We start from the raw sequence: 12,039 nt of genomic DNA on the forward strand, positions 1-12,039 counted from the left end.
GCACGGAAGCCAGTTAGCCACTCTGGCAACGATTATACTCGGGTGGTGCTCTTGGCACCCTACTAGCATGGGCATTGTTTTAGACAATCTGTTTTTCACCCCTGTCCCCATTCTCTTAAAAAAAAGGATAATTTTCTTCAGGCACCCGCAATGAATTGCAGATGGAAATCCATTGAGCAAGGTTTACCACATTTAATTGATGTGGGACCCAAACATTGAGCTTGCTGATATAACCAGATTGATGCAGATGATTTTCAACACTAAATCTGGATATCTAGAGAACATATGCAATCATTCCGGTTGTGAAATGGGGGTTGGTGTTAACTAACTTCTTCATTGTGTCTCTCTTAATCTCAGTTGACTAACCAATGTGAGGCACATCTTGAGCTGAAAAATTTTAGGATTGAAATCTTAAAAACCACTTCTGGCACACATATTCCATAACAATGTCCTTTCTGTACACAGTGCATATCTTCTTGCAGGGTTCCGTCACTTTCTTGCTTTTTTGATATAAAAAAGAACGAGGTATTAATAATGTTTGTTTTGGCTCTCCATTTTCAGGGTGATTCCAAACATACAAAATACAACCTGTCTCCACCCAAGTTTGTGTTGAACTATGTTGGAGTGTCAAATATCTAACAAGTGTACAAACCCAAGGGACAGACTGAAGTTAGCTACTTATTAAACTGCTTGAAGCTTAGTGTTGACGAAAACTAGACTTTTTGGCCAACCCATTATATAATAAACCATTGCATGTCAGTATGCAAAAGATAATCCTCCACTGGGTAACAGAGGCATGGTAGAGCTGCAGCAATTGATGTGTGGATTATATTTTGTTGCTTATTTAAGTACCTATGTGGAATAGGGGTCTGCTTGGTTAGGTCTGAGATGAGGCCAAACAACAATAACAATGACATTAGTCCCATCTCAGGAATATTAGTGGCATGAAACAAAGGCAAATGTTCATAACCATACATTAAATTCATATCCCCCAAAAGTTGCTACTTTCAGCAACACTTGGCAACATTGAGCTAACTGTAAAGCCTTTACTTTGTTGTTCAACCAGCTAGAAATAGCAACCAGATCTCCCTAAATCACATCATATAGTCTTAAAAGAGAAGGTCATACTGGACAATGTAGGTCCTCATACACAGAAAATCAGGATGGTCATGGCTGGAACCATGATCATTGATCTTCTTGATTAAAGCTGACTTGAGGTTAAACAAAAGCAATAGCAATGACAGCATTCACAACATGTTTCCTGTATGATATAGATTTCTTGCCTCTACACAGAGCCACATTTTAATATATTTGAAGAATAAGACTGTGTGATGTTCATTCAGAATATTTTCAAGGAGAAAATTCATGTAAAATAGTGAAATATCTACAGCTGTGAGTCAAAATTAGGTCATGGCATGACTTTCAGAGAATTTACCTCAACTCTGCAATACACATAACATATTTCCTTCACTGGCCAGTTATTATATTACAAGTTCTTCACAAAAAAATATTATTTGTACTTTGCAGTCATATTTTTTTGTTTTCTTTTTTGGAGATTGTTATCAAACATTGACTGATAAGTTTTCACCTCATACTTACCATATACTAAAGACTACAACAACAGCAAAACAAGAAAAACTAAAGATTTCATCTATTTCTTTTGGAATATTTCTTGTTGATAACATTGCTGGCAAGGAGAATGGAAAGGGTAGCATTTACTTTTTAAATCTAAATAGATTTACACTCAGCTGTATATATATATATATATATATAACTCATGTCATGAAACTTTTACTTACAACACAATGCATAATAATGATTTAGACCTATTGTTTAATGAAAGATAGAAATTTTCCACACTAATGAGAACTGACTAAATGATATAATTTCTCACATTTTAGTAAATAGAATATGTTTTGTTTCTGGATACACCCATATTAGCTTTGACTAACAATAGTGCTTTAACTACAAACAAGAATGTTGCTATTAGTTAGTTGCATTGCAACACATTTTTCACAAATCTTCCATGTTTCAGTTTGATTATTTTTATTGTATGATTATTACCTATTTCTTTACTACCCACAAGGGGCCATACACAGAGAGGACAAACAAGATTAAGTCGATTATATCGACCCCAGTGCGTAACTGGTACTTATTTGATCGACCCCGAAAGGATGAAAGGCAAAGTCAACCTTGGCAGAATTTGATCTCAGAATGTAGCGGCAGACGAAATACTGCTAAGCATTTCGCTCGGCGTGCTAACATTTTTGATTATTACCATTAAGATGGTGAGCTGGTAGAATTGCAAAATTTCTTCTGGCTTCTTAGATTCTGAATTCAAATTCCACTAAAGTCAACTTAGCCTTTTATTTTTTCACTGTCAAAAAAATAAGTAACAGTTGAATACTGGGGTCAATGTAATCAAATAGCCCCCTCTCCCAAAATATCAGGCCTTTTGCCTCAAGTAGAAAGAATTATTATTATCATTATTAAGATGGTGAGCTGGCAGAATTGTTAGCATGCTGGACAAAATAATTAGCAGCATTTCTTCTGGCTCTTTATGTTCAGAATTCAAATTCCATTCTTGTCGACTTTGCACCTCGTTTTTCTGTGTCTATAAAATAAGTAATGGTTGAACACTGGAGTCGATGTAATTGACTAACCCCTTTCCCCACCAAAAATTGCAGGCCTTGTAGCAAAAATTTGAAACCACTATTATTTAAGCTGATGAAGGCAGCTAGCCAGCTGAATCAGTAGTATACCAGGCAAAATGCTTTGTGGCATTTGATCAGTCTTTATGTTCTGAGTTTAAATTCTACTGAGGTCAACTTTGCCTTTCATCTTTTCAGGGTAAATAAATTAGGTACCAGCTGAACACTGGAGTCAATATAATCAACTTACCCACTCCCATAAAATTGCTGGCCTTGTGCCAAAATTTGAAACAATTATTATTTAACCTGATGAAGAGGCAGAATCATTAACACATTAACTAAAATGTATGGCAACATTTCTTTCGGCCCTTTATGTTCTGAGTTCAAATTCTGCTGAGGTCAATTTTGCCTCATTATCATCCTTTCAGGTTTGATAAAATAAATACCAGTTAGGATAATGTAATTGGCTTTCCCTACCCTCAAAACTGCTGGCATTGTACCAAAGTTTAGAAAGAATTAATATTCGTTTCAAATTTTAGCACAAGGCTAAGTCAATTAGATTGATCTCAGTGCCCAGATGGCACTTGTTTAATCAACCCCAAAAGGATGAAAGGTAATGGTAGAAATTGAACTCAGAACATAAATACAGACGAAATACCACTAAGCATTTTGCCTGGCATTCTAACAATTTTGCCAGCACTACATCTGAGAAAGAATTAATATTGTCATTATTGAGGCAGCATGCTGACAGAGTTGTTAGCACTTTAGACAAAATACATAGTAGCACTTCTTCTAGCTCTATATATTCTGTACTCTCTTACTCTCTTTTATTTGTTTCAGTCATTTGACTGTAGCCATGCTGGAGCACTGCATTTATTCAAGCAAATCAACCCCAGGACTTATTCTTTGTAAGCCTAGTACTTATTCTATCGGTCTTTTGCCAAACTGATAAAATACAGTGACGCAAACACACCAGCATCGGTTGTCAAGCGATGTTGGGGGGGACAAACATAGACACACAAACACATATACACACACACACACACACATACACACACACACACACATATATATATATATATATATATACCTACACATATATACGACAGGCTTCTTTCAGTTTCCATTTACCAAATCCACTCACAAGGCTTTGGTCAGGCCGAGGCTATAGCAGAAGACACTTTCCCAAAGTACCACGCAGTGGGACTGAACCCAGAACCATGTGGTTCTTAAGCAAGCTACTTACCACACAACCACTCCTATGCCTGTGTTGAAATTCTATTAAGGTTGACTTTGTTGTTCATCCTTTCGGGGTCAATGATAAAATGAAGTACAAGTCAAATACTGAGCTGATGTAATAGCCCTTTTCCCTCAAAATTGCTGGCCTTGTGCCTAAATTAGAAACAATTATAATCATTATTGCATTAGAAGCAATTATTATTATCATTATTATTGAGGTAATTAGTGTACTGAATTAACAAAATTGTGAGAATGTCTGAAAAAATGCCTTGTAATATTTAGTTACAGTTCTTTATGTTTGCCTTAAGTCCCACTGGCATCAACTTTGCCTTGCATCTTTTGGGTTCAGTAAGATTTGATACAAGACATGTACTGGAGTGAATTTAATCAACTAACAATTTCTTCATAAATTTTTGTAGCCTTGTGACTACACTATGAATAATTATTCATGTCAATAGTTTTTGTAATTCTCCCCTCAGTTCTTGTCCTTGTTGCAAATAAAGGAACCATCATCATCATCATTATTACTTTCTTTGCTTTTCATCCTTTTGGGGTCAATAAAATAAGTACCTGTCAGACACTAGGGTCAGTGTAATTGACTGTCCTCTTCTCACAAAATTTCAGGCTTTTGTACCTTTTTTTTTTCTGCGCCCTTTTAAAGCCTAGCCAGGCTCACGGGCCCGGTTTCCAAGTTTCTATGGCGTATGTGTTTCCCAGCTGGATGGGATGCCAGTCCATTGCAGTGTTACTCATTTTTGCCAGCTGAGTGGACTGGAGCAATGTGAACTGAAGTGTTTTGCTCAAGAACCCAACATGTCGCCCGGCCCAGGAATCGAAACCACAATCTTACGATCATGGTGCTGACACCCTAACCACTAAGCCACACACTTCCACTTTTGTACCTATAGTGAAAGGATTATTATTATTAGGTGGAGAGCTAACAGAATTATTAGCATGCCAGACGAAATGCTTTAATGACATTTCACCCGTCTTTTTGTTCTGAGTTCAAATTTCACTCAGGTCAACTTTGCCTTTCATCCTTTCGGGGGTCGATAAATTAAGTACCAGTTAAGTACTGGTCTTGACGTAGTCAACCAGCCCTCTGTTAAAATTACAGGCCTTTTTCCTACAGAAATAATTATTATTATTAAGGCAGTAAGAATTGGTAGTACTTGCCCCTCTCCACATATTTCAGGCCTTGTGCCTATTATAGAAACAGCATCATCATCAGCATTATTATTATTATTATTATTATATTATTATTATTATATTATTATTATTATTATTATTATTATTATTGAGTGAGAGAGCAGTGCATGTCATCAAAGGGACATTGGGGTACAATATATCCATATGACTATCCATCTGATAAAGGTACACCAGGAATGTGCATGACATGGTGATCTCATATCAAGATAAACAGCATATGACCTTGCAAGTAGGGTCCAGTTAGAATTTTCTTCAGGTCAAGTAGCCCATCCCACTCAAAAGGAACCATCGTTGGCTTTCAATTAAGCTTACTTCTTCTCTATTAAATCTTGTGAGTTATTGGTCATGAAGTGGCTTTTTTTTCTCTCTCCAGTTTTGCTTTGGTGTGTTCTGGAATTTCATTTTGATTTTTTTGTTTTTGTTTTTTTAACCTTTTCTGTTATTTTGTCTTCTAAATTTCTTTCCTCACTGAAAGTTAGTTTCCAGTTTGTACTTTATCACTTCCTTACATACAGAGAAAAGTTTTCAAAAGTTTTCATGTTTCTCTCCAACACTTATCAGCTTCCCTTTAACACTTACCAGCTTCCCTCAAACACTTATCAGCTTCCATTTATTACTTACCAGCTTCCCTTTGCTTGCTTCTAAGTATTTTCTGGCTCTGCTGTTGTTATTTCATAATGATTTTCAGCTTGTATCAAACTCTGTACTCCTAGTGGATGGGTACATATATTTTCTCTTTATCAGCTTTAATTGTGAGGTGGCTTCGAATCATTGACAGTAGTTTCCTGGGGGCCTTTGTTTTGTTTAAGCATTTCAATACACTTGACTTCTAAATTGCTAAGTTAAAATTAATGTTTATAACTGGGATGGCTTGCACTTTTATACTTGCTGTTGTATTCCTAGTATTGAGTTGAGTTTAGCCTGTCTCTTCCATAATATTCTTTTCTAATTTCCCTTTTTGTTTCTAATTTACTCCCAAGTATTTATATAGTTAGTTCTGGTTTAATTCTCTGGTATCTAATTTAATGTTTTCACTTTTAGTTCATTTGCCCATTTTTATAGAAGCTTTGACACATTGGTTAAAATCCTACACATTCTTATGCCTTGGTTGAATTTATGAGCAATATTTAGTCGGTTTGCCAATTAGATATTATTCCCAGCAAATATTTCAAGTCAGCTATGTAGAGGTATTTGTTTATAGTTTTCGCATAGCATCTATAACTAATGTTGGGTTTGTTAATTGAGTTAGAGCTAGGCAAAAGCATAGGAGTATAACATACCTATATAAATCTATGGTCAAAGGTATTCAAGCTGCATTCATCCAGTTTTTGTTTAAGGTACACGGCACCAGGACTCCTTTATTCTGGTAGCCCTTTATTCTCTTTTTAAAGCGGTTTGAGAAAAATTTGCCTACTAGATCTGGCAGATCAAGCAACCATGTAGAAGCCTCTTCTTTTGTTGTGATGAGGAGGACATGTGGACAAGTGATAAGGTATTGGGATGTAGAACCTCACAAACAAAGAGATGTTGGACAGATATGAGAGACCAGTTAGCATATCAGTTAATAATAGTAAAATGGGTAACAAACAGTTCTATATTTAAGAGATTAGGAATTATGTACATTATTTACATTTGACAGATATTTGTCCTCATCTTGTTTGTTGTTAACACGTTTCAGCTGATATACCCTCCAGCCTTCATCAGGTGTCTTGGGGAAATTTCGGACCTGGGTTCTCACTCCTAAGGTATTTTTTGATGATGATGATGACGATGACGACGAGATTATTATTATTATTATTATTATTTGGCGTTAGGAAGGGCATCCAGCCGTAGAAACATTGCCAGATCAGACTGGGCCTGGTGCAGCCTTCTGGCTTCCCAGACCCCAGTTGCACCATCCAACCCATGCCAGCATGGAAAGCAGATGCTAAACGATGATGATGATGATTATTATTATTATTATTATTCAGGTCACTGCCTGGAATCGAACTTGGAATCTTGGGGTTAGTAGCTCGCACTCTTAACCACTACGCCATATGCTCATGGGCATAGTGGGAATCTTGGGGTTAGTAGCCCGCGCTCTTAACCACTACGCCATATGTCCATGCGCGTAGTGGTTCAGAGTGCAGGCTACTAACCCCAAGATTCCGAGTTTGATTCCAGGCAGTGACCTGAATAATAATAATAATAATAATAATAATGATAATAATAATAACAACAACAACAACAACATCGAAAAATACCTTAGGAATGAGAACCCAGGTTCAATATTTCCCCAAAACACCTGATGAAGGCTGGAGGGTATATCAGCCGAAACATTGTGTTAACAACAAACAAGATGAGGACAAATATCCGTCAAATGTAAATAATGGGTAACAAACTACCAACTTTTCTTTTTTTTAAGGAAAATAGCTGAAAGAGAAGGAATAAAAAAAATTGTCTTTAAGAACTGTGTAAGTGCAAGTAAGCCTCATGAAAGACGTCCATTTCTAGAATATTGACTATGGACAGTAACTGCAAATATAAGATGTAGGGAAATTGATATATACAGGCAGAAATTGAGTTTGCATGAATGTCTTTAAAGTTATATTCAATATCACAACTTGTAAATGATTGCATCCTCGGTTATGAATTTACAATGGCTCAGTCACTGGTTCACTTCATTCAGGGAGCATCTGTGCAACTTGCTAGGAACAAATATCACAAGTTATTTTTGTCAAAAGCATTAGTTTATTGATTTTATCATCTATGTTGACATCTATTATTAATATACAATAAAAAATAAATAAATAAATGTGCCTTTTTAAAGCCTAGCCAGGCTCATGGACCCGGTTTCCCGGTTTCTATGGCATATGTGTTCCCCAGCTGGACAGGATGCCAGTCCATCGCAGCGTTACTCATTTTTGCCAGCTGAATGGATTGGAGCAACGTGAAAAGAAGTCTTTTGCTCAAGAACACAATGCCTCACCCGGTCCAGGAATCGAAACCACAATCTTACAATCATGGTTCTGACACCCTAACCACTAAGCCACGCACCTCCACATTAATATACAATAGGGAAAGATATATGCATAATCATACATATACAATAGGTTTCTGTGCAGTTTCTGTCTCACAAGACAATAACAGGTCAACCATGAGGCTTTGGTAGAAAACACCTGAGCAAGGAACTATACAGTGAGACTGACAGCAGAAGCAATAGTTTACAAAGTCATGCTTAACCAAACAGTCATTTTGCTGTGTATCTTATTGCTTTATAGCATTCATACAAGCATGGAAAAGTGGATGTTATCTCATGATGGTGATGTTAGTGATGGTAATGGTGGTGGTGGTGGTGGTGGTGGTAGCAGGGGGGGGGGGGGGCAGTGGTGGTACAAAATATCGAAAAAGGATATTAGAGATATTACAATAAGGAGTCAAATTCTGTCCTTTATTTATCAAGGAAATATAAAATGCATATCAGTAATATATTGAGGATGATTCAGGCCAAATCTAGATTGTTCTCAGACAAAAGTAACCAGATGTAACTGGTTGATGCAGCTCCAGTAAATGATTGGCATTTATTTTATTCTTTCTTTCTTTCTTTCTTTTACTTGTTTCAGTCATTTGACTGTGGCCATGCTGGAGCACCACCTTTAGTCGAGCAAATCGACCTCAGGACTTATTCTTTGTAAGCCTAGTACTTATCCTATCGGTCTTTCTTGCCGAACTGCTAAGTTACAGGGACGTAAACACACCAGCATTGGTTGTCAAATGATGTTGGGGGGACAAACACAGACACACAAACATATACACACACACACACACACACACGCACACACACACACATATATGACGGGCTTCTTTCAGTTTCCATTTACTGAATCTACTCACAAGGTTTTGGTCAGCCCAAGGCTACAGTAGAAGACACTTGCCCAAGGTGCCACACAGTGGGACTGAACCTGGAACCATGTGGTTGGTAAGCAAGCTACTTACCACACAGCCACTCCTGCGCCCATATTCATTTTTGAGAAAAGCAACAAAGCTAGGTTTAAAAAAATACAAAGAAAAATAAAAGAAAACCAAAACAAGCAAGTACCCCAATCAGATCCCAATAGGATTTGAACATAGAAATGTGAGGCCCACCCATCTCTATTTCCTTGTCTATATTAACTGTTTCATGATACCCTTCACAATGACTGGAATGACAAGAATGTCGATGACAATTGCCACAACACTGGCAACTATGACCATGATGACAACCGTGATGACATTAGTGATGACAACAGTGATGATCATGATGATGATCATGATGTTGACGATATAGATGGGAGAAGTAATGGTGGTGGTGGTGGTGGTGGTGGTGGTGGGGAGCATGATGGTGATGTGGGCAGTGGTGGTGGTAATACTTGCTGCACTATGAATTCCTCATGACATTCTGCAAGACAGGCATTATTTGGAAGACACTAAATATTAACTTCACCATTACTACTACTACTACTACTACTACTACTACTGCTACTGCTGCTGCTGCTGCTGCTGCCATCAACACCACCAACACCACCTCACCCCCTTCCATCTTCCTCTCTCCCTTTCACACTGAAATATCAGACATCGCTTGTGGATAGTTGACATTTTCCGCCAGAAGTTCAAACAACGGTGTGGCAGGCTTACCAAACCATTTTAACAAATAACTTACTCAATATCATTTATTGTTTCCTCTTTTTTGTATTTAGTTGTTGTTATTCTTTTTTCTTTTTTAGTGTTTCTCATTTTAAAGAATTCAAAGAATGGTGAATGCATGATTGTGGCTGTGGCACTAAGTTTCAAGAGATATAAAATTTGTATTTTTTGGTGAAGGTGGTGGGGTTTAAGTCTTGTATATGAATTCTGTATATCAAAAGTAGATTTTCTATGGATAGATGCTTTTCCCCTCACTTCTTTCCAAGTAAAGGAATATTTACTATAGTCCATTGAACATGTAACAATTCAGTGGCCAGACATGTTTTTGTGGTGGATTGTAGTCAATAACACTGTTTGTATGGATGGTGATCTTGGTTTTATGCTGTGAGCAAACAAAATTCTGACAAGAGAAGACACAAACACCGAGAGACACATTTATACAGACATACATGAACACCAGCATTCATGCATATTTGTGTGTATATGTGTATATGTGTATATGAATGTGTGTGTATGCATGCATGTGGATCCGTTTTACATGCTAGCATGGGTTGGACTGTTCGGCCGGGGTCTGGGAAGCCAGGAGGCTGTGCCAGGCTCCAATCTGATCTGGCAGTGTTTCTACAGCTGGATGCCCTTCCTAACACCAACCACTCCGTGAGTGTAATGGGTGCTTTTTACATGCCACTGGCACAGGGCCCACAGGAGGCTATATATATACACACACACACACACACAAGACCAATTTTTATGTATAACTAGATCAGTTTTTCAGAAGAAAAGTCTATATTTCAGCAAGCCTGTAATGTCAGTACTCTCCTCCTCCTCCTACTCTACCTCCTCTGCCACCGCCACCGCCACTTTGACATCATCATCATTGTCATCATCATCATCATCATTGTCATCATCATCATTATTTACATCATCATTACTATTATTAGCTATGAGGCCAGTATTACTCCTTCTACTGTTATCATCCTATTTACCTTCATGTCTGTCATTTATTTTATTTCTTTCTCTGTCCACCCCTCCTTGTTTATACTCCTTCCAAATAAATCATTTTTTTTTTATTTTCAAAACTTTTCCTGAAACCGAAAATATCTCGCACAACACACTTACTCAGCTTCCTTCCTTATTATCTTCTCAATAAATGCTGGCATCAGTCTGATAACTACGTCCTGCATGAAACACAAAGAGATATGTTTGCATAGCTGTCTCACTTCATCAAAATAATCCAAAATATCGAAAATAACTAGAAATAGCAAAATCAGAGATTATTTCCAGAGTAATGTCAATGCAAAGATGTTAGCTCATTACCATCAGTCATAGATCAGCATATCATCAACACACACACACACATGCATATATGTTACAAAATCCCACATGTGTAGATATATATATATTGTGAATTTGTGAGTGTGTGCATGCAGTCTTTTATTCTTTTATTTGTTTCTGTCATTTGACTACAACCATAATTTTATATATATATATATATATATATATATATAGCTAATCCAAACATGAAAACACAAAGAAAAAACACAACAATGCGAGGACGTGGAACACGTATAGTGTTATTGGACGCTCAGGAAATGAAAGAAAGAAGGAGGATTTAACATTTTCAGCGGAGCTCTTTGTCAGAAACATTGGAAAAGGAAAGATCCAAGGAAGGGAAGACGGAGGGAAAAATTCGCCAACGATACCCACGTATATATATATACATTTTTTATGTATATATATATATATATATATATATACACATAAATCAAGTGATCACATGACTGACCAGGCTGTCAAATGTTACACATCACTGGTTACAATGTGTTTTGCATTGTTTTAGCCTTCAAATAATGCCACCCTGCTAGATACACGAGCAGGCCAGCAATCCCCACTGATCAAAAGGGGGACTGGAGCAATGTGAAACGAAGTGTTTTGCTCAAGAACACAACACGCTGCCCAATCAGGGAATTAAACCCATGATCTAGCGATCATGAGTGCAGCAGCCTAACCACTAGGTCATACACCTTTACACATATACATACATACATACATACATACATGTGTGTATATATATATGTGTGTGTGTGTGTGTGTGTATGTATATATATACACACACACATATAAACACACGGAGAAAGGAATTCTTCCAAAACAAATCAAAATACCCAAAGTTTATAAGATGGACAGTGCATAAAACTGGGTTAACGTAACATGTGTGTACGTGTGTGTGTGTGTGTGTGTGTGTGTGTGTGTGTATCAGTAGACACAAGGCATAAAG

At 37.2% G+C, this 12,039-nt stretch overlaps 1 long non-coding RNA gene across 1 annotated transcript in view; it reads left to right on the forward strand.

Moving 5' to 3' along the window:
• Window positions 1–12,039, forward strand: part of LOC118762133 — a 73,555-nt gene that overhangs the window by 28,418 nt on the left and 33,098 nt on the right. The gene's annotated exons all lie outside the window — the stretch shown is intronic.

Source organism: Octopus sinensis, linkage group LG2 (assembly GCF_006345805.1).
Source record: "Octopus sinensis linkage group LG2, ASM634580v1, whole genome shotgun sequence".
NCBI classification, from domain to species: Eukaryota; Metazoa; Mollusca; class Cephalopoda; order Octopoda; family Octopodidae; genus Octopus; species Octopus sinensis.